The sequence below is a fragment of the Wyeomyia smithii genome, chromosome 2 (genome assembly GCF_029784165.1).
Source record: "Wyeomyia smithii strain HCP4-BCI-WySm-NY-G18 chromosome 2, ASM2978416v1, whole genome shotgun sequence".
In the NCBI taxonomy this organism is placed as follows: Eukaryota; Metazoa; Arthropoda; class Insecta; order Diptera; family Culicidae; genus Wyeomyia; species Wyeomyia smithii.
The window spans coordinates 95,921,772-95,949,343 of record NC_073695.1 but is presented as its reverse complement, the minus strand read 5'-3'; the positions used below and the strand labels follow the sequence as shown (position 1 = coordinate 95,949,343).

General features: G+C 36.7%; 1 protein-coding gene across 16 annotated transcripts in view; it reads right to left on the bottom strand.

The window, feature by feature from the left end:
- LOC129722665 (PDZ and LIM domain protein Zasp-like) overlaps positions 1 to 27,572 on the bottom strand; it is a 196,738-nt gene that overhangs the window by 139,958 nt on the left and 29,208 nt on the right. For all 16 annotated transcript variants that reach the window (XM_055676289.1, XM_055676288.1, XM_055676287.1 and 13 more), the window contains one exon: positions 12,259 to 12,302. The gene's annotated coding sequence lies outside the window, so the exon portion shown is untranslated. The remainder of the gene's footprint in view (positions 1 to 12,258; positions 12,303 to 27,572) is intronic.

The window sequence follows — 27,572 nt, the reverse complement described above, 5'->3', positions numbered from 1 at the left end:
CATCCAGCGTGCTGCAGCCTCTCGAGAGCTTGCCAAATCGAAGCGCTGCTCTGCCGTAGAACAGCTCGCCCTGCATGCAGCACAAGGTGGCATTAAAACATAAGCACAGCTTGACCTAGTTAATAATTCACCAACCTTATAAGCGTTGGGCCGTATCGCGTCTCCTAAGTCCGTGTGGAACCGATGATTCGTTGGAGTCATTAATTTTAAGTATTTTGCTCTTTTTGGACGGCTGCTGATCAGCGATTTGCTACCGGTTTCGATGGGTTGAGGTAGTCTTGCCTCATATTTCGTAACTGCAGCAGAAACTCTGGTAAAAACGCAACAAAAGCTGCACGGCGACGCGACAGTAGAAAAACAATTTTAACGTCAAATAATTAGTCCCTGTGCTAGCAGTGACAGAACGACATTCCACAATGGAGGCTCAGGTTTCATCGGAGGAATGGCGTCACATCGTGCTAGAAGATGTCAGGGTTTTAACAACGGATATTGAAATGAGTTTCGCTTTTCTGGATTAAACCTACTGTCCGCTGTTAACCACCCTACCAAAACGTCCGCCGATCAGTAAACGCGATCATCTGCACAATTAAAGCTTACATAACATTTTCGAACAAATGCCCAAGTCTAAGCTGATGTTGCAACGCAAATATTTCTCTTTCTGAATCACCTCTTTCCTCAGCACCACCATCGCCACCGGAAAATTCGGCCCAGCACATGGTATGTCGTGGGATGAAGGATGTAGACGAAGGTGTTTTATTTTTGGCTCATTCAACGCACGCTAACTGCTACACCCAAGCACAACAACATCGCATCGATCTACGGTAGAGGAGCAGTACCGGGGAGATAATCTTTTCGAATAAAAGTCCCGCTACTGGGGTGCCGGATTAAATTCAGAGAAAAACAAATTACCCCACCAAACAACAATTTATTAGCGGTTAAAATTTGATTTTTAATAAGTGGGAGTAGGTAGTGATCACAGCAAAAAAGTGTGACCCAGAAGACAAACACCGGCTTCTCTGAGGGACCTTCTCTGACCTTCCAGGTGAAGTTCGATGTGTCACCACGACGCCCGCTAACCGTGTGCCGTGTGCCATGTGCCAAGTGCACCTCGATGTAACAGATCGTATCTCGTTTCGCGTTGGCACCAGGTTGTGGTTTACCAAGATCAATGTGATCTCGATCAAGGTCATGCTCGAGTCTCGTCCACCGGGAGATCTTCCGCTGTCTCGTTAACCAACACGAACGCCCGATTAGAAAATTAGTAGTGACAATTGAATCATGGAACTTTGACGAACCTCGCCTGAAGGTTGAGCCCTAGCTGCAGGGATCGTGTTCTCTATCTGCGGCTTGCGGTTCGGAGCGACGCCAATCTGCAACCGTGCAGTGTAAATTATTGGTCATTTTTTGAGAGGGGACAATTTTCTCTTTTCGCACGCAACTTACAATCGCTGTTTGACGCATGAATATTTTCCAATAATGTGCAAAAAGGTAATATAATTGAGCGACAATTTAAGGTAAAATTATCCTCGCTGAAGATGACTGACAAAAAAAAGTTGTTGTTGCCCTCACAACATAAAATCTTCCTCTGGTTCGACTGCTATTGTCGTTAGTAGTGGGTCACAAATGAAAGTTTGTTTTGAATAGTTTGTGCCATCTAATTGGAAAAATTACCCTAATTTTTCACTCAACTCCTTTTTTTGAGCAGAAGAATATCTATACGATCGCGTTTCGTCAGTGATTTTACTTAAAATATTCATTTAATATCTTTTGGAGCAATAGCGATTGCGTATTGATTTTAAAAAATGTTCAAGTTCATGAAGAGACATTGTGAAATCAATGGTTTTGCAGTTTTGATTTTGAAGGCCATCCTGCGATGTTAAAGCCTAAAATATGCATAATATTGAGCAATAATGATTGTTTGTTTGATTTCGAAGTTTCCCCCTTGTGGCACAATTTTACGAAGAAAAAGTGATCTGTAGTACCCATCACAAGGTACACCTGGAGACATTACAATGCAAAGGCCTGCTCCCTGATTGATCACTAGTGTAGAGCATCGTTATAAGAAAAAATGAAATTTGATAGCATTTTTTTGTCCTATTTGGGGAGCCCAAAAAATTCTAAATATATCAAAATTTATCGATTGGTTTTGTCTCTGCTTGGCGCATTGCATTCCAAATTTGTATTAAGATTTGCATGAGATGATTGTCTAATTAAATGCTGAAAATCATTTTTCCAGCCAACACTACCAGTGTACTGGCATCAGCCAGATTTCCATCACAAGTAACCTTTGCAACTCTTAGGCTCAATAAGAAAGACCTGAAGACATTCACAAGTCTAATCAAAGGACCAGCAAGTATTCTCTCAAGAAGCTAGGCAAACTTGATGATAATAAAGGTCGCCTTTGTGGCGTCGAAAGCGAAACCTTGGATCACCTAGTCTGCGAATGCCGAGTATTAATGCAATGCAGATTACGTATCTTCGGTAAGGGACACGTAAAATCTGCAGATATTCGGAGGGAAAGTCCCGGAACGGTAATGAACTTCATACTATAATTGGGATAAATTTGCAATGCAGCAAGGACATAAACTCGCTCAATAGTGATGAACCTGCTCGTACGTACTTAGAGTAAGTTGGAGCATACCACAAAAGGTCAAATAATGGTCGCAGTGGTTCAGTCTCTTTCAACGGAAAAAAACCTTTGCAACTTGTAGGTATAAAATCCTGCTACTCCTTGAATATTGACCTACAACTGTTCTTTATCCAGCTGAGTGTATAAACTGGATACGACAGGTTTGCGCACGGCTGACCAACGTATTTTAATCGAGATCGGCGAGAAAATCCGTCATAACATCCAAAGGTTATCAGCGGATTAAGCTACTGCACAGTAAAATCGGAAACTTAACAGACAGATCAATGAACCAGTTGAAGTGGACCGCTTAATGGACAGTTAATCGGCCGAACTTTTCGAAGTCGGGAGCGAGCGGCTGTACAGAGTGATTCATCAGATTATTTTGAGGGTATGATCTAAGAATCACTAGCTAGAAACTAGTTGAAAGGACTCATATACCCTATCTATAAGAAGGAACATAGACTCGACTGTAGCAACTATCGAGGCATAACCTTCCTCAATTCCACACTGCCTCAGGTTATGCCAATTCGCTGAATGTGCATGGTGTGAATAATTGAAACTCGCTTCCAACCTCAGTTAAACGTTCTTCGTCAGAAGCATTTTGAAAAAAGGCTCACTTGATTTTTGGAACCGATAATTAAATAGTTAGAGTTATGATAAAAAAAGTGTGACTACATCGACATTGCCATTGTGAAACGCCACAATCTCTGGCAGATTAGGCATGGTTTGAACATAGTTTTCCAACAAAACTGATTAACCCGAATCAATTTGATGATGCCATATGGCATCATTTAACAAATTGAACATTTCTCGGTTTAAAATGAAATTCAATGACATTTCCATCGTTTGGCAATACTCTTATGAACCCTAATAGAAGTCGCTTGACAAAGGAAATTACAACAAGTTAGTTCAACCCTCTAGTGCCCATTACCACCTTCAGACGGGCTTCAGTCATACCTCTCAAAAGCTTTAACATATAATAAACAAAGGTTTATAAAGATTCATAGTCATTTTACCAAAGCCTATCCAAAAATTAACTTGGGCACTAGAGTGTTAATTTGGTGCGTGAACGCAGTAACTATCCGAAGTTGAAAGAAGTCAAATATTCACGGAGATTTCTGGGTTGATTCCGGCTACAACTGATACGTGCGACTGTCGACGGTGCTAGAAGAGCGAGCAGTCTCACATCGACACAGAATCATGGCTTCGTTCAGAAACCATCTACTACAACTAATCTTGTATCTTCCACCTCTTTCGACTACGGCATATTGAATAAGGCTTGCAGGTGGATGAGATTTGTACAGATCTTTCTGCTGGGCAATTGTCGCTGAAACCAGGCCACTAGTGACACGAGGTCTTTGAAAATTGATTTTTTTATTTTAGTTCGATTGAACGCAGTAAAAAATTAATAACTGCACATAAATTTGTTCCATTTGGTGGACCCCTTGTTCACCAAGGGGTGAACAAATTTTTAGAAAAGTGAAAATCGAATATTTTTATAGAGCTATATTTCAAATATTTGTCCCAAAACCCTCTACAAACAGCATTTCATTATTCAGAAAACATCTAGAGCTTTCATGTGGAGTATTCAAAAGTTTGACCGCCATCTTGGATTCGCCGCCATTTTGAATTTTATCATTGAAACGCATTTTTGAGCAGGTTGGCAACCACCGATTTTAATTCTGAGACAACCATTGGAAAGCTACAAGATCTACAAAATCTACAAAATCCTACAATACACATTTAAAAAATCAGGTGTGTCGCGAAAGAAACGTGGCCGTCGAGCCAATTTTCTATACCGAGTTTTAACATTTCCAACGCGCGCCGCGCGATCGATATAGCAGCAAGCGCTGCTTGTCACGCAGCGCACACTGAACGCACATCGTTTAGTATGCACGAAGTACATGTTTAGAATAGGTCTTCATAAACAACTTATTTGGATAGGGTAGAACTGCCATAGATGGACTACTTTCTTCAGTGTACAAGATACTTCGCCAGACAAATAGTGACCATTCACCCATTTGTAATTTACTACTTGAAAAATGGAAGGTTAGAGCAAAAAAGTTTAATCACAATAACACCTGTTCTCGACCACAACTATGTGCTTGTTCACTGTTGCTTCAATGAATTGTTTAGTTACATGAAAAGAAATCTGCCACACGTATCAAAAACGCATATTTTCTCTGACGGCGCTGAAAGTTAATACAAAAATAAGTATAATTTTACAAACATTACGTTTATGAAAGATGATTTCCAAATGGACGCGGGGTGGAATTTTCACGCAAACTCGCACGGGAAATGCGTGAAATATTTTACGATTTCTTAATTGACGACTGAATGCATAAAAATTTAGTTGCGATAATAACTTAGAAGATTGCACGCGTTGAGAAATAATGTCATTGATAAAGTAAAGCATTGAAAGTTCGCGGCGTTTTTGAGTACTTGTATGTCTATAAGCATGCAGCGTGCTTCATATGATGGTAAGGGAAATGCTGTCCAATTTAGCTTACGGAGCGCGTACAAAAGAAATTGTTTTTGGACAGATTCAATGCGTTCTTCATGTGTTACAATATAGAGATTCCATACAATGCTACAAAATTCCAGAATTGGTCGGACGTATGTAATATATAATAGTTTGATTATGTATGGGTCTTGGAAATTATGGCCGAAGCGTTTTATAAAGCTCAGCATACTATTTGCTTTGTTGATTATTGTGTTATAATGTTCTATGAATGTAAGTTTGGAGTGTAAGACTACGCCTAGGTCCCTTACGATTTTGCATTTTTCTACTGGTTGGTTTCCTAGGAAAATGTCTGTTGGTAGTGTTACTGTTTTTCTGCTAAAGGCTATTGAATTACATTTTTTAATGTTGAGATGCAAAAGACTTTTGTTGCAAGTGTAGAATACATTAATTTCATTCTGAAATATTTCGAAGCCTTCTGCATTGATTATTTATATAAGCAGCTTCATGTCGTCAGCATATACAAGCACATGTATTGATTTAAGAAGAAAGGAAATGTCATTCACGTATAATATAAAAAGAAGAGGGCCCAGGTGAGAACCTTGAGGATCCCCGGAAGTTGCTTCTATTGAGTTTGAAAAGGAATTTTGAAAGCGGACTATTTGTGTTCGTTTTGTTAAGTACGACTGCAGCCATTCCAAAAACTTTGTTTCCATTCCGTATTTTTCGAGCTTGAAGAGCAATAAAGGTATGTCGATTCTGTCAAATGCCTTGCTAAAGTCCGTATAAAGAGCTTCTACGTGGTTGCCGTTGTCCATTACAGTCAAAGTGAAAGCTATGAATTCCATAAGATTTGTGGTAATTGATCGGCCATTGTAAAAGCCGTGCTGTTGAGTTGTAATGTGGTGTTTACTTGCTGAAAGATTTTTTTTATTAATAATTGATACAAATAATTTTGGAATGCATGAAAGAATGGCAATTCCACGATAGTTACGAATGTCAGATTTCGCGCCAGATTTGAAAATTGGCATTAAATATAAGATTTTCCAAAGTTCTTGAAAATTTCCATTCTTCAGAGGCATATTAAAGAGGTAAAGTAAAGGTTTAGATAGTGCTTGTGCCAAGTTTTTGAGAAAAATTGGAGCTTTTCTGTCAGGTCCAGGACCTTTCGTAGTGTCGTATTTTTAAGTGCGTATTTTTAAGTGCGTTCTGAATTTCTAATTCAGATATTTGATTGACAGATAAAGAATTCGAATATTCAGGAAAATACGAGAAATATTCCCAACTAGACCCCGCACAATACCTCTAGGACCCGAGGATTACAAGCCCCTGTCCCAGCTCACGACATCGTGGCTCAGCAGAACAAATCCATACATGCTGCATATTCATGGCCATTCAAAGATCATCAGACGAACATTCAAAAACAAAACACTGATTGAAAAATCCATGCTCGTTTTAAGTTAGACCTAATTTAAGTTCGTAGTCGGCACACGCAAAAGTTCAAGCTTTATTCATCCAATGTTTCCTTCTAATTTGCACAGAATTTGCTCTGACTTCGCACAACCAATGCGTGATAAACATAACGCAAAAGTTGTACAAGGGATACATTGACAGAGATCAAAATCAGAATATGTATCATATACACAAAAATCGTAATGTCTCGGTAAACTTCGACTTCGGGCGAATGATCAGTTTCGAAGCGCTCAAAAAACCGTTCTTTACTTTCGCGAGCCGGTGCGTATCAACGGCTCGTGCATCCCTAAAAATCGTCAGCAACCGAAACAGCCAATGGTGAGCCTTGTTGCCGCGGAAGTTATTGACGCTGGTGCCAGTTACACAGAACCGACTGCATGTGAATGAAACCAGAGTCACAATTAAATGCAAAATGTTTTGGACTAATCTCATGTTTTTGTTTAATGTTAATGATTGAATGATGTTTTCAAATGACCTGATTCATGAAAGTGAATCGATCAGACAATAATTTCTGCAATGGAGCCAGTACCCAACTTATCAGTATTGATTGCTGGTTGCACTGTTTTAACGATGCCAACCTTCTGAACATCGGCTGATGCTTTATAAGTGTAGTGGCTTGGAGCTGCGCAATACATTCAAAATATGCTAGAGCACCAAATGCGTTATGCCCAACGCACATGCGTTGTACTGGTTCCAATTTTAACCAGTAAATGCGCTAATTTCGCTCATAAATGATCTGGTTACGCACACTCCAACTTTTGCGTGCAGCGAGGATAAAAACTTTGCTTTTAGATTTTAAGTCATCAGATATAATTGGCGCCGTTGAACATTAAATTTTATTGGTACAGTGTCAAATAAATGAAAAGTAAAAAAACAGTTAAGTACAAAAAACTAACTTTTAAATAACTTCTATATAAAATTCTCTGTAACTGTGTACCCGAAGAAGATAGAAATGTTATTTGTTCAACAAAGTTTCATTTTTTTAAACGTTCTAGAACTTTTTTAAATGAACCATTTCTCTATCTTTTGTCACAAAAAAGTAAGCATTTTTATAATTTTTAAAACCTGCTGTAACAATTGCTCGCCGTACTCCAAGATGGGTGGATTGGGACAAATGGAACCTGCAAGAATTTATAGTACTTCAGCTTAACTTCAAGAAAAAGTATTGACATCATGATTTCACTTGCCCATTTCAAACATATATCAAGGAGTCTGTAATACAGTGTGCATAAAAAAGTGTAGTTTTGTCTTTTAATCATATTTTGTACATTACTTGTAATACATAATAAAAATAACTTTTATGAGCAAGATCGCGCCAAATCACCGATGGTCGAATATCGACCATTTTTGATTTGAATGAAACTTTGCACACGTATTTGGCTCAGCAAACTGAGCATTTTCCACAGATGGAGCGATTTTTTACACCCATGAGTTACATTCTAAAAGGGCGTATGCCTTTTGGCATAGGTTTTATTCGAAGCATTGTGGCCCAGAAACCGTTGGTTGTATAGAAAAACTGTCTGAGAATGAGTTGTATGTAATTAAAAATGCACCATAAAAAAAATACACGCTGTACAAAAAAAAATTTTTTTGACCAAAAAAAATTAGAAATAAACATTAAATTTAAATTTAAAAAAAAAGAGTTGAATTTTTTTCTTATTTTTTTTTAAGGAAACTTGACGTTAATACGCAACTTTTAAAAAAGTCCCGGATGGAGAAATGAAAAAGAATTTTTTTATAATAGATTAATTTTTTTATAAAAATTCTAATTCAAACATTTTTCAAAATATTTATATTCTGATGATTATAAAACATGCAGAGAGTCATATTGAATCAAAAAGCTCTTGGTAGTAAACATTCTAAACGCATTGGTTTTCGAGTTATTTTAAATTTAAGCTCGAAAAGTTATTAACATTTCGGAAAGTACACGTTTTTCTTAATTTGTCCATGGTTCTCCAGCAAAAACCATACATTCATTGGAATGCTTGATCAAAAATATACAATTCATTCTTTGACAACAAAACGATTGGATAAATAATTCAAGCGCTAAACCTTAGCCTACCTACACGTTCCTCCTTGCCGAATGTTTTATAATAAAATATGTTTGTCGTGCAACACTACCTACTTGTTTACTAATAATAACTGTTTTTAAAGTACGCAACCAATAACTACTGGGTTACTTATAATATCTGTTTTCGTATATAAATACGATTGCACTACTCCAGATGTGTTAGTAACAGTTTGCATTTTGTGAAGATGGATAAAGTGAAAATGGAATACACCAAGCCCAAATGCTGCAAACCCTTTCCTGGTCATCGGTGCTCATCAAGCTTACGCAAATTAAACGAAAACGTTATTGCAAAATTAAAAACATTGAACAGTCAAGCTCATTTTAATACGTCTTCATCAATTTGTGATTCGTGTAGTTATTGGAATGATAGTCAAGCCACCATTCATCCCTTCGTTGTTTACTGTTCAGAATCTGGAACACTTAAGAATATCAGCTTCATCATAATATCGGAAGTACTCCATCATGATACTGTTGCGGTTCAGGTGTTCATTGCCAAATTAATGAGTTTTTTGAAAACAACAATAGAGTTGAAAAAAGCGATATTAATGTCTGATGGAGCTGCCTCACAATATAAAAATAGAAAAAACTTTGCAAGCTCAAAACAAAATATAACGTCGATGCAGAGTGGCATTTTTTTGCGACTTCTCATGTTAAAGGCCCATGCGATGCAATTGGTGGCATATTAAAACGAATGGCAGGAAATGCAAGTTTAGCTAAAGAACATGAACATCCCATTACAAGCGCAAAAGAATTGTATGATTGGTCTAATCAGAAAAGTAATAAAAATTCATCAAAAATGTCTTTTAGTTGGGTATAATATGAAGAATATGAACAAGGAGTAACAGAATGGAGCAATATTTTCAAAAAAATCTATAATAATAGCTGCCACACAAAAGTATTACTCTTTTGTTTCGATTTCAGAAAATAAGATACAAACAAAGCTGTTTTTAAAAGATGACGAATCATTTACTTATGATGTATATGAAATATAAGGTGAAACTAGTTCTGTAAAGTATCTATGTCATGAAAAAATATGTTCTCAAGATAATAAAACTCGAAAATAAATATTTGATTCTTATATATTTTTATATCACTTAAAACATTTAACTCTTTTCTTGAGGACCGTTCGCCCAGTCGTTTTGTTGTCAAAGAATGAATTGTATATTTTTGATCAAGCATTCCAATGAACGTATGGTTTTTGCTGGAAAACCATGTACAAATTAAGAAAAACGTGTATTTTCCCAAATAATTATAATTTTTCGAGCTTAAATTAGAAATAACTCGAAAACCAATGCCTTTAGAATGTTTACTACCAAGAGCTTTTTGATTCAATATGACTCTCTGCATCTTTTAAAATCATCAGAGTACAAATATTTTGAAAAATGTTTAAATTATAATTTTCATAAAAAAATTAATCTACCATAAAAAAATTATTTTTCATTTCTCCATCCTGGACTTTTTTTTAAAAGTTGCGTATTAACGTCAAGTTTCTTAAAAAAAAGAAATAAGAAAAAAATTCAACTCTTTTTTTTTTTAAATTTAAATTTAATGTTTATTTTTAATTTTTTTTTGGTCAAAAAAAATTATTTTTGTACAGTGTATATTTTTTTTATGGTGCATTTTTATTTCCCTACAACTCATTCTCAGACAGTTTTTCTATACAACCAACGGTTTCTGGGCCACAATGCTTCGAATAAAACCTATGCCAAAAGGCGTAGCCCTTTTAGAATGTAACTCATGGGTGTGAAAAATCTCTGCACCTGTGAAAAATGCTCAGTTTGCTAAGCCAAATACGTGTGCAAAGTTTCATTCAAATCAAAAATGGTCGTTTAAATTTTCGCGTATTTCCAGGCGATTTGAAATGATTCTGCTCTTATGTAAGTCTATTGTAAATGCTCTATGATAAAAAAGCAAATTTTGATAGTTTTTAAAGAGAGCCAGGTAGGGGTATGAGCGCGGGAGAACTTTCAAGAGAGAAAATACTAGAAAACAACATAAAAGATGAAGTATGCTTTAATTAGCGATACCGCTTACCGTGCAACGCACGTACTGTTTAAATAAACCGTTGCACACGGGGTGAAATTGAGCCCGATTTCATAGTAATTAATTTCCGTTGGGCTGGCAGCCTGAATATAGCATTCTTCATGTAAAATTGGCCAACAAATGGATTTGTGATGATTTCATTTGCTGCAGGGCAAGGGAACATGGCAACGTTATTAAACAAAAAGATTTATATTTCAAATTTGTGATTGAAAAAAAGTGGATGAACCTCAATTTTTTGCCGAACATTTGTGGGGATAAAATTGTCAAATAATTATTAAATTATTTTTAAATTATCCCCTAAAATACTTACAAATTATTCTTGTGGTCAAAAATTAAAATTGATGAAAATATGTAGAATGAGCAATATCAGCAAAGTTTCATCCGGATCGGAGAGAGTCGCAACCAATCATTTGGTCTATAAACGCGTTCACGTATTTGTCTAGAATCTCGAAAAACTGTTCGATTACTAGTTGAAAATTATACCCAGATATAGGAACATACGGTTAACCCTTTATCTTTTTTATTTTTTAAAATGTTTTTCATAACTTTCTCTTTTTAACTTTTGTATTGAAACCTAAGCAAACATTATAATGAAAATTCAAAGCAGAGTAAATTGAAATAAAATAAACTTATTTCTTTTATCAAAAACTGTTAATCTTTCTGAACGGATTTTATGAAAATTATACAAATCGAGTTTCCTTCTCAGTCATATGCATTGAAATGTACATTCTTTGAGCAATGAAATTCTCTTTTCACAATATTTCACTAATCAAACTCATGAGAAAAAACAAAGGTGCTTAATGGAATCAGCGTACCAAAAAGCATAATGAGAACTTTGCACCAAGATGACTGTTTACTTTCTACTCAATACTGCCTTAACCTACACAGATTTTTTCAGATAGATACACACGCTGCTCCGCTGCACGCTGGGAAATCAAAATAAACTCAAGATCCAAAGAACAATTTGTTCAATTCGTGCTCCGGTCATAGTCATAACAATCGAGCGCTACTTCGGCAGTAGATTCGGTAAAAAAAGTAGCGAGTGAAAATAAAAAAGCACAACTCCCAACAGGATGAAGATACTTCCACATCCCACACTATCCGGCCTATCCAAACGCAAACACAGACGAAAAGGGCAATAAATTTCGTTTCGGCAAATGTTTGCTTTCCTGCGAAGCAGAAAATTATGAATGAATCGAAAAAGTTCGATCGAGAAATATGGGCCAACCGGGTTGAGTTCCGAAGCAGCATGAGATCACTGCTCGGAGGGCTGTTGCTGGTTCGTATGTCATGTTCTGTGTGATGATACCAGCAGTGTGGAGACAAATCTGGCTGCTCATGACGACAAACAGCATCCGCAACAATGTTTATCACTTAGCTCGAATTCGGTGCCAAATCACTATGGGAGTTTTATTTTTACGCCAAATTCATGACGGTGAAGGTTATAAAAAGATGAGGATGATTGTGATTTTGCTGTTGGTCGAAATTGATCAAGAGATGCTGATGATCGGCCAATTTGGCATTTTCAAATCGAGGAAGTAATTTAATGTTTCCATTCGCGATAACCGGCTGTGAGCTTACCTGTGTTTGTTTAAATGCTTTTACAGTGGTACAGTGGGGATGATCTGCAAAAAAAAACAGAAACAAGAATTAGAACTTCTATCATTCTCTTGCTGGTTTCTTTTTGAACTTGCTGCGGTGTAAACTATTTTTAAACTATTTACTGCTGTTGCACGTTTCTGGCTTCAATCACGAATTTCTCTGTCCAAACGATTACTACACAAACAGCGCGAGTCAAGTCGCGAGTCATTACGCAAACCCCTAGCAGGTATCCTCTAGGTCAACGGCGATGCCATCTGCTGCTATCGTTGCGAATGGCCACATGCCGAGACAAAAGCACGCCCCATTACGAAGCGCCTGCCGCATCGAATGAGATCAAGATCAGGTGCTATTTTAATCGCACCTCAGCAGCAGTAGAATAGTGTCTGCTCCGTTTATCGTGCCCTTAAAAATCTCATCTTCAGAGAGAACAACAACGAGTGCTGCCTGCTGAACCCTTCAGATAAGAATTCTGTGAGATAACTGATTTGCTGATCGTTGGAAATGTCGTTTGTATTCGTAACAATGAAGCAAATCACAGTTCCATAACAGCCATCGTCCTCTTTCGCCATACGCAAACTGAGCATCACCATGAGCGAGATACCTACTAAATTTAGAGCAAGTATTTATTTTACGTATGTTATTTTTAATTGGAATATTTCTCACTGGCGAGAAGTTAGAATTGCTGCTAGTTGAGTTTTCGAAAACATTAGGACCATCTCGTAGATCATTCGTAGAGCTAACGACGACGCTTGTAAGGATTGCGCCAATCAACCCGGCAGCACACACGGCGTAATTAGGTGCATTGAAGTACTCTGAACTTCTGTTAGCTGCCTTGGAGAGCAAGACGTACAGGCTGCGGGTGCCAGTACCTGGTATGCACAATGTTGCCGTTAGTCAGTCGATCTGCCGGTCGAAATCTCCGGGCAAGATTTTACCTAGCATTTATGTGATCTTAATTTCTAGTCATAGGATAATTTGTTTGAGCTTGGAATTCTGCGCTAATTAATGGAACGAATGATATTAGCTGAATAAGACAAATTAGCGGCCTTGGATAGTCGAGATATTTATTGGAGGCTAATAACCAGTCCCAGATTTATGACTGTGGGGGCCCGGGAGCCAAGTCCCATAACGGAGCCCTCTTTTCAGTTGTCGGAATTTAATTGAAGGAATATGTCATACAAAAATATAAGTTACGATTTTTTTTTGAATTCCCATATTTTTTTTTATTAATGTATGTATTTTCTATGAATCATGAGAAGTGACCCCCCTCGATTTCTCCTAAATCCGGTTATGCTAATAACTATTAATATAAGAGCGGAAAATTTTGTGTGTCACTCTCCTAGGTCGCAGTAAAAATATCTTCCAAAAGGTATGTGATTTTCGTAGGTGTCTCCTCTTAAGAATGAATGTTTAAATCAGACATAAGACACAATTTATCGACACACGTATTATTTACACCAAATATTGTTTTATTTAAAAAAAAAACGTGATTGAAAAGAGGTCGATATCTTATACCGCTTTTGAGTTACAGTTGAATCCCTCTAAAACGTATCAACATGTAAAAATCACGAAACATAATTATTTCAAAAACCACACGACCGATTTTAATAAAACTAGTGTCAAAAGAACGGGCTGTCTCCAAAATCCTTAGCTTATAAATTTCGTAGTGATTAAAAATATGATTCAAAAGTTATGTGAAGAAATGTATCCAGAGGCTGATTAAACTCACTCATTTTTCTCAGAGATGACTAAACCGATTTCCACAAAATTAGTATCAAATGAAAGGCCTAGTTGCCCCCTGGGTTATTATTGAATTTCATTGTAATCCGACAATAACTTTGTCTGTTATTTATAAACATGTGAAATCACGTTATAAAAAGAAACATATTCCAAAAACTGCCCTAACTTACTCACTTTTCACAGAGATGGTTAAACCGATTTTCACGAAATCAATTGAAAATGAGTTCTAGTGGCCCCATATTATGCTATGGAATGTCATTTTCATCGTATTTTTAGTTTAGGCACTGTGTTTCAAAATGTGAAAATCAAATGACGGAAGTCTCTTATCTCAAAGATTACATAACTTATGTAAACAAAACAAATGTCAAACGAACGAATTATCTGTCTAACAAGTAATTTATTTCATATTGATTTATTATGTGGTTCAAGAGATTTGGAAAGAAATTTAACCTAAGTACTGTTCAAACCAACTGATAAGAATAAAATATGTAGCCTCGACATCATTTTCATTTAAGTTGAACGTTCTCAGTGTTGCTAGGAATTAAATTGTTCGAAATTAGGAATCATTTCTGCCATTCTATTACCTTCCAGCACAACTATTTTCAAAAATATCACGTCAAATTTCATACATTATGCTTTTATCATTATGAAATTCAGTTTCTCGCAATACAACATCGTTATTCTTGAAACGCAAAAAGGTGGATCGTATTTGGCAATGCTAGGATGTATTCCAAAAGACACCAACCGAATCAAGTAAAGGTTTTTTCAATCATTTAGGCATGAACTTGCTAATATATGTAGTCCACTTTCGTTAGACGAAATAAATAAATAGACGGAAGCCGCAATTTCGGATTTCAAAAAAGAAATCTGAAGTTGATTCACGGCCTATACCTGAAAAATCCACAGTGACGTGACAATCATGAAAAAAATTCGCTCAATATATTCGAAACATATTTCTTCTAATGTAATTTGTATATGAGTGTGTATCTGTACAGCTGGTCTCGAGATACGATGCTGGCCTAAAAAGCCAGTCGTCGTAGGTTAGAGTCTCGGCTCGGGAGAGACTGCTAGAGTCAGTAAGATCGTTTCGCTAGCCCAAGGCTTTGCTTTGCTCTGCTCTGCTTTTCTCGTGTCTGTACATGTTTGTATGTGTGAATGTGTGTTCGTATGAGTGTGAATGATTAGTTTAAAATGTTTGGTGTAATTGTGCTGTTGTTTGTTATGGTTAAGAGTAAACTATGAATCCAGTAGAAATTATCAAAATGTATTTTTTTCGAGAACTTGAAGTTTTTTGGCAAATTTGTTTCAACGAATAATGGTGCGAATGAGAAAGGCTAGGTTTCACCGCTAGGTGGATTATTTCGTGTTTTGATTTATTTTGTAGCTTAGTATTTTTTCCAATTTTTTTATACTTTATACTTTGAAAAGGGTGTATTTACAGAGTTGATCGTCATAGACTTTTTATTGGAAATCATCTTGCATCATTGTAATATAATTATTCTTAAATTGTTGGACTTGAAGGAATGGCTTACAACTTATTCTTCAAAAAAACAAATTACTTTTTATAGGAGGAAATCTCAGAATTTTTACAATAAGTTTTGTTATCATTTCAATTTTAGAAAAAATAAAAAAAATTTTATTAGGGGAACTGCTCCATTATTCATCTCATTAGGCCGAATTCACGAAGAATGCACGGATTAAACACCAAATTTTCACGAAATCATTGAACAAATAAACTAAATATGCTTACGCGCTCTTATAGAATCGTTTGGCATTGTAAATTTGGTAAAATTAGCTAGATTTATCCTGAATTTTGTAAAACAAACCATTTTTCACAATGCTTCCATATCCATCTCAAAACTTGAATCACTGCTCAATTATTTATCTCACGACGCCGTCACACTGTTAATCATGAATGAATCACATTATCATACATGAACGTAGCCGCAGCCCGTCGTAGTAGGTTACTCAGATATCCGCTGCAATTTTTTACGTGCAAATATGGTAACCTAGGTAACCACTACAGTGCTGTCGATTTATGTCAATTTTGTCGGAATAATTCAACATTTTCAGTATGATTTTTTCGTATTAACAGAAACTGATTTGGCAACTTTTGATTTTCTTCAACGCAGTAAAAACAGAAACACATACAGTTGAAATTTAGGTATTGTAAAAATTCATCTCATATATTTCTGCTGATTCTGATGTTTTAGGAAATTTGAGGTGAACATTTCAAAGATTTAAGTATTTTTAGTGCAGTAAGTGGTTTTGTTTAGTGATTAAAATAAAAAGTGTTCCGCTAGTGATGAAAAAAACTTTGGCTGGCTCCTGAACGAGTACCGTTGTAGCTGTATAGAACAATGAGCGAATTTTGTTTTCTAAGGTAGGTGATTGAATTGAATGAGTTTTCGAGTGCAGATGCCTGACTATAATATCAAATTTAGAGCTTTTAAGTGAGTTTTTGAGGATTTTACTTTATGAGGAATCTAAAGTGAACTAAGAAGAATTCATCCCATGAATTAGCAGATTGGTTTAGTTAGAAAATATGCGTTTTTTCCTGTTTTCAATTGTGTTTTCATGTTGTATGAGATGAATATATGGGCTGAGATGAATAATGGAGCAGTTCCCCTAATTTATATATTACATTGTAATCTAAATTAAGATTATTTTTTTTTGGCAAAAATATTACTTTTAATGTGTATATTTTTTTACAAATATACATGTTTTTCCTATAATTCTTCTCAGACAGTTTTTCTGTAAAATCAAATGTTTCTAAGCTACAATGCTTTGGATAAGGGTTTGCTGTGCTACATGGGTTACTCCATACGAAGCGCTTATTACCACACGACCATCACGGTGGCTCAAAGATGGAGGAATTACCCATCTAGGTTCACTTAAAAAAATCCAATTTTGGTATCAAATGGAGTAAACATGGCTATTTGTGAGAGGTCTTCAGATCGATGTCTGTTGTTTTTCATTGATTTCACTGGTCAACGGAGGAGTGGCCAATAAGCTCATATTAGTAAAAATGAACGATTTCTTTAATTCTTGTAAATTTTGGTGCTCTCTGCCACTAGCATTTTTTCAGAGACTTAAATGAGTTTTCTCGTAAATATACACACCAATGTTCGAGTCTTACGCAGCCACTGTGTCCTCTCAGTTCACACATTTTCTGCGTTATTAACGCACATAAAATGTGTGGAAAGCATAACGCATCAGCTGCACAAGGAATACATAGACATGATTCAAATCCAAATGTGTATCATTAGAACCAGCCGTAGGTTAATGAACAGCCGTTGGTAGAGCTGTTCATTAACCCGCGGCAAGCTTCTCGCCCGATCGCTCGCGTTGGCACGACAAAGGCCTCACACTACTGAGTAAAGCGACGCACTTGATTGAAGAGAGCAGCAAATCGTGCTGAAATATTTCTCCTGAGAGATAACAAACTGGTGGGATCTCGTGGGATCACACGAAAGGACAATACACTCAAACACAACAGAGATCACTGCAGAACGTGCTTCGTGAGAGAAGGAACCCAGGTAGCAAAGTAGAGAGCGGTGTTTACTATGCATCTCGAAACTGTAAAAAAAATCCAGCCGTACGTCACGCATGTTAGCTCTTCGAATTATATCGAATTGATCTTATCACTGTACTCCGCGCGGCGTTCTGCTATGCTCTCTAGAGTGATTCACCACTCTTTTCCCGCTCAGCTGTGGTGTAAGCAGGGTTGCCACATTAAAATCTGTATTTTTTTTGACAAAATCTGTTTCTCTGTATCTCGGGCCGATAAAGCTGTATGGAGCAAACTAAGAATTTTGGATGGAAAAATTCTTACTTGCAGAAAATATGTAAACATATAAGTGTTTTTGCCATTGCTTTATCTTTTTTTTTTGGTCTTAAACTTTCAATAAGTAAGGCGATAGTTAAATATATTAACTGATGCTTATTCATTTTTCTCTACGTGATGTTTATACATGTTTTTGCTTAATTTATCTGCATCGGTACCAACATAAACAGTAAGCTGATAAATCTACAGAATTAACCGTTACAGTCAACAAACAAATAAACAGTAACATCCTAGTTAAATGCAAAATTTGATATATCCAATGTCTTCTCTTATTTTTATTGCTTCAATGTTGTTTTTGAATCGATCAGGTGATATTTCAATACACTGTATACACTGCTTCAACTAGAGCAGGCTCCTGAAAAACGTTACCAATACCACAACAAATCATTATGACGATACCAACACCGATGAAATCGTTCTAAGCGAAGTGGTTCGGAGCTGTCAAATACATTCAAAATACGCGAGAACATCAAATGCGTTATGCCCAACACACATGCGTTGTACTGGTTCCAAGATAGATCATCAAATGCTCTAAGAAAGCTCATAAATAATCTGGTCACGCGCACTATAACTTTTGCGTGTAACGTTGAAGCGACGACCCTGGCGAGCAATTACTATGTGATACTCTCACGTAAGTTGAAGCGTTTGGGTAATGGCTAGAGGTACCAAAATTCACAGGAATGGTTAAAAAACTATAATCTCTCCAGGGCAGCTATTTCAAGCTTCAGGGCAGCATTTCTTTTTCACTTTTGTCGACCAGGGTTGTTAACTGAGCAGCAGGATGATTGAAGTAACAAAAACCAAAAAGTTTTACTGCATAACTATTATGCCCTTCCAGTTGGTCTCGAGGTACGATGCTGTCCTAACGAGCCAGTCGTCGTAGGTAAAAGTCCCGATTCGGGAGAGACTCTTGGTGTCAGTAGGATCGTAGCGTTAGCGTCGCAATTGTCCTGTAAATTAAACAGTTGGCTGCGTAGTCTTTGGTTCTCTGCTTGCATAATTATAATTTGTACTATTTGTAAGATCATTTCTATCCAAAAAACCGACGTCTATTCAACGAAACATTACACAACCAAGCAACATCACTCAGAACTTCTAAAGCTTTACGAGAATCTGCTATTAAAAATTCTGGACTACGATCAGTTTAACGTTTAAAAGGCGATGAAAATTAAGAAAAAACTTTGAAAATTTCTTTTGAAAAGATTAGCGGTTCTTAATCAGCAGAATTCATTAGGATAGTCAGGCTAAAAAAATATTTCACATATTATTGAAATTGAAAACTATTAACTATCGTGTCACGAGTCGTGTGTAAGGTTTTCAAACAGATTGAATTTATGTGTTCTACTAATTATAATTACCATCGTCGTTTTTATGTTCAATCAGATAAAAATGCTGCAGTGGAGTATTTTCTGTTTCTCAGTGTGCACTTCCTGGTGATTTCTTACCTAATGTAGATCAATTGAGGCCAGGTTTTTGGCTAGCAAAACAAAAACCTTGTTACCACTAAAGACCGCGGAATCTGCTGCATTATCCACAAGTGTCATATGAAGGAGTGAGTTTTGGTGGGAAGATACCGATCAGGATCCCCTACAGTTCAACTTGTGTCCATTATTATTTATTTTTTCACGAATTAATGTATAATACAATTTGGTAAAAATCAACCTTATTAAGTTTATGATGTGAAAAATCTAGGCGTTAGTGGGGGGGAAGGGAAAATTAAATAAAACCGATGTAAAAAATTATCGACTAGAGTTCCTGGAACTGACGGTAATGTCGATTTCTAACACTCGCTTCGCAATTCACGGTGGTCCTAGTTTGCCATAGCTTATACCCCATATCAACCAAAGCAGACAAGAAAAGATAACGCAGCGCAATCTAAATGTATCAACTTGCAACAGTAGAAGGTCATAAAACAGCAAGCTTCCATTGAAGGGCCTGTGACTCATATTGCGAACCGTTCAAAATAGGTGCTTCTACACCGCAGCCGCTCGTGAAACATTCCGAAAGTCAGCAGTAAGTCTTCAAAGCAAGCAACGGCTGTTTTTCTAGTGACATCGTAACATTCATTTTTTTTTTGCTTTCGCGAGTGCATTACCATTACTTACTACCCTCCCGGACATTTAGCCAGCGCGGTACCTCTGGACAACGACAACGAAAACGAAGATAACAAGCGCGCAGTGAAAGTACTAATGGCGGTAATTCGATCGCGGCCATCGGTTAATTCGATGCCTTGCCCTCACACCGAATGCTCTCGTTTTTCCTCCGTAAACATCGCGCAACGCTGCTGGTAATCAATGCGCAGTCTGATAAACGATCCGAAAATTGACACATGTGGCGGTATATTTGCACTTGGAAGGGTTATGGTGTCATTATTTTGCGCTTACGCCCGCGAGTGCAGCGAAGAGTGAGCCGGGTAGGAAACCAAAAAATTCCGATCGCATTCATTCTCGGGTGATCTCATTCGGTAAGTGTGCGATTTGCATGAAGGATTTTTTTAGTGGGGGTTAAGTTTACTGCTTAAGTTATTAGTCGTATATTTGTCAGATTTTTAGAAGTTATTCATTTTTCTCACAACTCAAAATATTATCACATTTTATCAGTGAAATTCCAATGAAGGAGTAAACAGTTGCTGGCTGGATATCGGCATCATTTTACAAGGGTAAAATGTGATAAGAAAGACAATGAATATGAAACTCTGTACTTAGATAAGAATCAACTAGAGCGTTATGGGATGAGATTACTGTATGTTTTTCAGACCGTGTTTTAAATCGAGTAAATTTTTCGCATTGTTAATTCACTTGGAACTAATAAAATTAACAGTAACTATTCATTATAAAATATGCAGTCGACAAAAACACGTGCTTTTCGTGTCAACTTAATGAGTCAGCTTCGCTGTCGATTTGGCACTTTGGCAGTAGAACATAACTTAATATACGTAACGACCCCGAACTTTCCTGTGCAACCAGTCGTTTACTCCCGTTCTAGAATAGTGGTACCGTGCGCGAGAGAATTTATATGTCGTATTTGTAATTTGTGTAAAGCAAAATACAAGCTTTCTGCCCTACCACCTTCACCACTTGCGCGTCCCTACAACGAAAACGAAAATCGACCGCGAGAAGATGCGGTGAAAAACGAGTCCACGCTCGGTGGCTGCCAGCGTTGGGAAGTTAAAAATAGTTCCGCCTCGAATTCGAACAGATTATCCCATCGCCGAGCATCACCCGGTGGAGGAAAACTCTCGTTACATAGACAAGTTTACTAACACTAGCGCACGTTTCTCGTGCTCTTCGTATGTTATGCCGGAAAACCGCAGCCGTGCTGTAGAGTATTTCTGCTGGGTTTGGGTGGGAGCGGATAACATGGAACGCTACGATGGTCATGAAAAGTGTCAGTGGCCACCACCTGTCAAGTAGACGAAGATCAACTTGTGCTGCAATACACAATTTAGGTGGTGGAATGAAAAATGCAACTGTCCTGTAGCTTCAGAAAAGAAAAAGCAGATCGATCGTTTCAGTTTGTGGTTTTCGTAAAAAAGCGGTTATGCTGAGCTTCCACTCCCATACTGCTAAAGGAAAAACAAATGACCATATTTCAAACTAAAAATAGTGTTTGCTCGCATGTGTACTGCAACATAATGGGCAGAATTGGGTTACGGTCAACAGACGAACCATCTGGCGAGAGACAAGAAAAAGTTAGCTCCGAACTGGAAAAGTCAAATCGCTGTATGATATCGAATAGTCCGTGGTGAATAGCAACTGAACGTGATATCAGTAGATAGCATCAGTAAACAATCCGATATTGAGCAAATCTATCAATACACGTTTTGATTCTTGAAGTGAAGATATACCATAAGGATAATTCAAAAGTATCGAATCGCTATTAAATTCAAAAAAAATTATAAAAAGAATTACCATATATTCGATATAATAAAACAAAGATCGAAAATCAGAAAGCAGCATTTAGAAAATAAATATTCAGGAATTCTATGCAAGAAAGTTCTATCCGAATGTTTCGCTCCGATCATACGCAAAACCGCTATAGTTGTTCTCTATCAAACAGTTTTAGAGCCCTTTTTTTACTGTTTTTGAAAGCTGCACGAAAAATCGATTTGTTTTTTCAAAATTTTTAGTTTTCAAAAATGTGTAACTTATAAGCCATTTCACCGGTTTTGAATCTTTTAGCACCAAATTGAAGGTTATTCATCGGTCTCTAAGAGAAATCAATAAACTGTATTTCAAACAACGATACCCATGCGAAAATAATGATGCAAACGATTTTTTGCCGTTTTGCAGGGTTTGGGACCTATACTGCCGTAATCTCGCAGACTGACGTAAGCGCCATTTTTTCAAATATGGGGTACTTATGCCAATTTGTTCGTTATTCGAAGATCCATCTTTTGGAGTCTTTCTTTTAGTTGTAACTTATTCGTACGATGCATAAAATCAAGAAAACAAAATGACGTATGCACCATTTCAATACTAAAGTGACAAGTAACCCGTTCGTTTTTAGGCAGTATTGTAAAACTGATGAAATGGATGTATGTCATAATGTTATATCACGGCAGTATAAAACCGTATCGTTTAATACTTTTTATTTATTACTATTTATTACTTTCTTATTTTAAAAATAGATTTTTTTAATCTTCAATATTTACTATAACCACCATGCGTCTCCATTAAGAAAAGCTACTGCAATTAGTAATGGGCGATCTTTGGAAAAAAATCGATTCACTTAAATCAATTGATCAAAATCGAAAAAAACAGTTTACAAAATAATCGAGCCTGAAAAATCGATTCAACAAAAAATCGATTTTTGTCTGGTATAAGCTTTTTAAGCCCTTTCTTGGCTATATTTATGGAGATTTTGTTTTGTTTGTTTGAGTTTCGTACATAACAGGTAGTCCAAAACTAAAAAAGCGATAGTGATACCGCTTTTTTAGTTTTTATACATCTTCTTTTACCGCGTGTACCCTTCTGGCGGTTTTTTTTTTCTGCTTAGAGTTTTCGTTGTCGCTCATTCCATTGTTTCGAAAGCACTAAGATCATGAGCACCGACTTCATAGAATTATTAGAGGGGCAAGTGAGATTCGAAAATATCTGTTTTATCAAATTTTTAAGAACTTATAGTAATATATCGCTTGAAATTTTTGCGTGCGAAACGTCACAGAATTGACGTTGAGTGATTGGAATGACAGTTTTGATACTAACTTTCATAGACCACAATTTTGCATTATGTCGTGTGAAGTTTAAAAATAACAATTAAAACAATAAAAAAAACGAAAAAATTAGAAAACTTTCTAAAATTATTGAGGGAGGCAAAATGATACGTTGCCCCTCGGAAAAGATATTGGGAGGGAGGGGCAAAAAGTTTCATGTCCCTCCAAAGTTGGCGTCTGTGACTAAGAGCAATCCAAACCTGTATGTTTCATGAAGAAATCGGAACATCCGCAGTACAAACTCAAATAAACAAAAATGGCGAGCGCGACACCATGCAGAACAAAATACAGCACGGCATATACACGGCCATTCAATTCAATTTCAATATTTGAGTAAACGAGCACCATGCTACTCATAATTTAAAAATCGGCGCATATACAATTTTTACCTAAATCAAAAAATTGGTGCATATACCATTTTGCCTAAATCGGGACAACAGTTTTTCATGATAGAAAACACCCACAACTATGGTAAACAACGTCCCTACGGAAGCCAATCGCCAAAAAGTGCACTTGCAGAGGTAGCAAATATGAAATAATGTTGGCTCATATCTAAAATGGTAAATTCAATATCTTATACAATGCAAAATCTCAGCTCAATCGGAATTCGGGAGTACATATTTGGTCAAATTTTCACTTTTTCGACTAACGAAAAAGTGAAAACTAACGAAGAAAAACACAGTTTGTAATAGGGGAACTGCTCCATTATTCATCTCATTAAGCCGATATTCACGAAGAATGCATGGATTAAACACCAAATTTTCACGAAATCATTGAACAAATAAACAAAATACGCTTACGTGCTCTTATGGAATCGTTCAGCATTGAATAATTAGTAAATAAGCTAGATTTATCCTGAATTTTGAAAAACAAACCATTTTTCACGACGCTTCCATATCCATCTCAAAACTTGAATCACTGCTCAACTATTCATCTCACGACGCCCCCATATTCATCACACTGTTAATCATGAATGAATCACATTATCATGAATAAACGTAGCCGCAGCCCGTCGTAGTAGGTTACCTAGATATCCGCTGTAGTTGTTTAAGTGCAAAATTGGTAACCTAAGTAACCACTACAGTGCTGTCGATTTGTGTCAATTGTGTCGGAATGATTTAACATTTTCAGTATGATTTTTTCGTATTAACAGAAACTGATTTGGCAACTTTTGATTCTCTTCAACACAGTGAAAACAGATGAAAATACATAGGGTAAAAGCACTGGTTTTGGCCATAGTATGTTATTAATGAGAGATTTTTGGCCTTCTTCCTTCGAAAAATATGTAATTGAATCAGTTCAACGTTGAAATCGGATGAACTCGCCTATATTTTGTTGTATAACAACACTCTGTTGCTCGCTTGTACGGTTCTCATTGGAATTTTGTTTCACTGTGTGGATTCCTCACTACAATAATGTAATCCACCGCATTGAAAGCATCCAGCGCCGATTCGTACGTTACGCTCTTAGAATGCTTCCCTGGCGGCAACGAGGTTCACTGTCAGCTTCTCCAGCTCGATATTTTTCAGCTTCGCCGCGAAACAGCGCGCGCCATGGTAGTCTTGAATGTTTTGACTTCAAGGATTGATTGCCCGGCCATTCTTCGCCTAATCAAACTAAACGCGCCATCCAAAACCAACTGCCTTTTCGTCGCACCAACTACAGTGCAAACAATACCATCATTGGTATTCAACGTGCCTTCAACCGTGTGTCATGTGCTTTGGACTTTCATTTATCGCATTATATCAAATAGCGATGTTTTAGTAATACAATCTTTCTTATCCAAAACCAGTTTTGTATTTTCGCGAATCTCATGGGATATCTTATGACAGCCCGAAATCTCCGTACTTTGCATGTTTTGCATCAATGTTTATACGTTACCATGGTTTTGTTTACATATGGCCAATATCAGGAAAATGAATTACGGAATTGCTTTGATATGTGGCCAAGAATGGATCGTTGATCGTTTTTGGAAGCTTTTGTTATTTTTGATATTGCAGAGAAAAATCATACCATAATGCCTATTTTTATATCCATGTGCTGTAGTAAGTTGTGCCTGATGCTGGTAACAAAATTTGTCATAGAAATGGACAAACTTCAACAAGGCTATGCTCTATCAAAAATAGCTTGCAAATTACCTAAACGTTAGACTGTACAGTAAACCTGGGAGAGTATAATTAGTTCCTTTATTAAAAGTAAAATACGCATATGCGTTTGCTACAATGAGTAATATATTTGTCGAAAAATATCAGTAGTTCCAATAGGAGAGTTTGAAATAGGAGTAATTCAACATACTTCTCACAATTATCAATTTAATTCTATCATGGCCAAAACTGGTGCTATGGCCAAAACCGGTGCTTCAACCTACAGTTGAAATTTAGGAATTGTAGAAACTCATCTCATATATTTCTGCTAATTCAACCTTGTTTTTGGTAATTTGAGGTGAACATTTCAAAGATTAAAGCATTCTTAGTGTAGTGAGTGATTTTGTTTAGTGATTAAAATAAAAAGTGGTCCGCTAGTGATGAAAAAAACTTTGGTTGGCTGCTGAACGAGTCCCGTTGTAGCCGTATAGAACAATGCGCGGATTTCGTTTTCTGAGGTAGGTGATTGAATTAAATGAGTTTTCGAGTGCAGATGCCCGACTATAATCCCAAATTTAGTGCTTTTAAGTGAGTTTTTGAGGATTATACTTTATGAGGAATCTAAAGTGCACTAAGAAGAATCGTTTCCATGGATTAGCAGATTGGTGTTAGAAGAAGATATGCGTTGTTTCCTGTTTTCAATTGTTTTTACATGTCGAATGAGATGAATATACGGGCTGAGATGAATAATGGAGCAGCTGAAGATTGTAAAACGCTATATTTAGAAATAACAAAGTACGCATTTTCAAGCAAAAAAAAATTTCATTGAAACAATCGAAAAAACTCTATTAGACAAATGATTTTTTATCATTCGTTGTTTTGCTTTCGTCTCGATTAGACGCAAATTGTTCATCTCCGTTTGAGTTCGCAAAATAACAATACACGAGTTATCGTACGGGTGTTTTTTTTTTTTGTCGATTAGTTCTTGTGCTGCGCGATAACAATAGCCTGCAGTTTATCGGCAGAAACATCTTCTTCACACTGGTAGGGGCAGGCTACCCCGCCAGTGATCTGATACGCAGCTGATATATCAGCAAGAATAATTCTCCCGCATCGCTGTTACCCCCCTAGCAGCACCGACCACCACGACCGAGCGAGTGGGAATCAACAACAAGTGGCATCTACAAGACCACGGCCACTGTGTTACAACACGAAGCTGGATCGTCATTGTTTGTTCTGCGGAGACACACTTCCAGATTGATCCTACTAGCAGCCGTGAGGTCGTGACTTAGACGTTAGGTGAAGTATTCACTTTAGAATTTTTATCATTATTATTAATATTATTTTTATTATTGTTATTATTATAATAATAATAATAATAATTATTATTATTATTATTATTATTATTATTATTATTATTATTATTATTATTATTATTATTATTATTATTATTATTATTATTATTATTATTATTATTATTATTATTATTATTATTATTATTATTATTATTATTATTATTATTATTATTATTATTATTATTATTATTATTATTATTATTATTATTATTATTATTATTTTTATTATTATTATTATTATTATTATTATTAATATTATTATTATTATTACTATTGTTATTAATATTAGTATTACTGCCTTTTTTTATTTTGATCCATTGTAGTTTGAAAAATTGTTTTAAAATTTAATAGCAACTACTTGACCCCCCCCCCCCCCACATTCGAATATTTATCGCTTGTGTGCGGTAGAGCGTAACGCTCCCGCAAAATGGACGACATGCAGGTGCAACTATTCCTGGATGTGGAAACAATTGGGGAAGAGATTGAGATCTCCCCCATCAATTCCCCTCTACCTTCCCCGCTACCTAGCCCCGTACCAAGGGTACCGGCAACACGGGTGAAAGCTTACCCAGATGCTTCGAAAGGTCCGTTCGTAGTTTACTTCAGGCCCATAAAGAAGCCTCTAAATATTATTCAAATCGGCAAGGACCTGGCAAAACAGTTTTCGGACGTAACCGAAATTACGAAGGTTAGACCGAACAAACTGCGAGTTGTTGTGAGTAGCTTGAAGCAAGCAAACGCAATTGCTAGCTACGAGCTCTTCACGAGAGAGTACCGCGTGTACATCCCTGCCAAGAACGTGGAGATCGACGGTGTGGTTACCGAAGGAAGATGACATTTTGCGTCACGGGGTTGGCTGCTTCAAGAACCCCCTGATTCAAGATGTAAAGATACTGGATGTCAAGCAATTGCATTCAGTATCCATCGAAGAAGGGAAGAAAAAATTCTTCCCTTCGGATTCCTTCCGTGTAACATTCGCCGGATCCGCACTGCCGAACTACATCTCTTTGGACAGGGTTCGTCTGCCTGTACGCCTGTTCGTACCGCGGGTC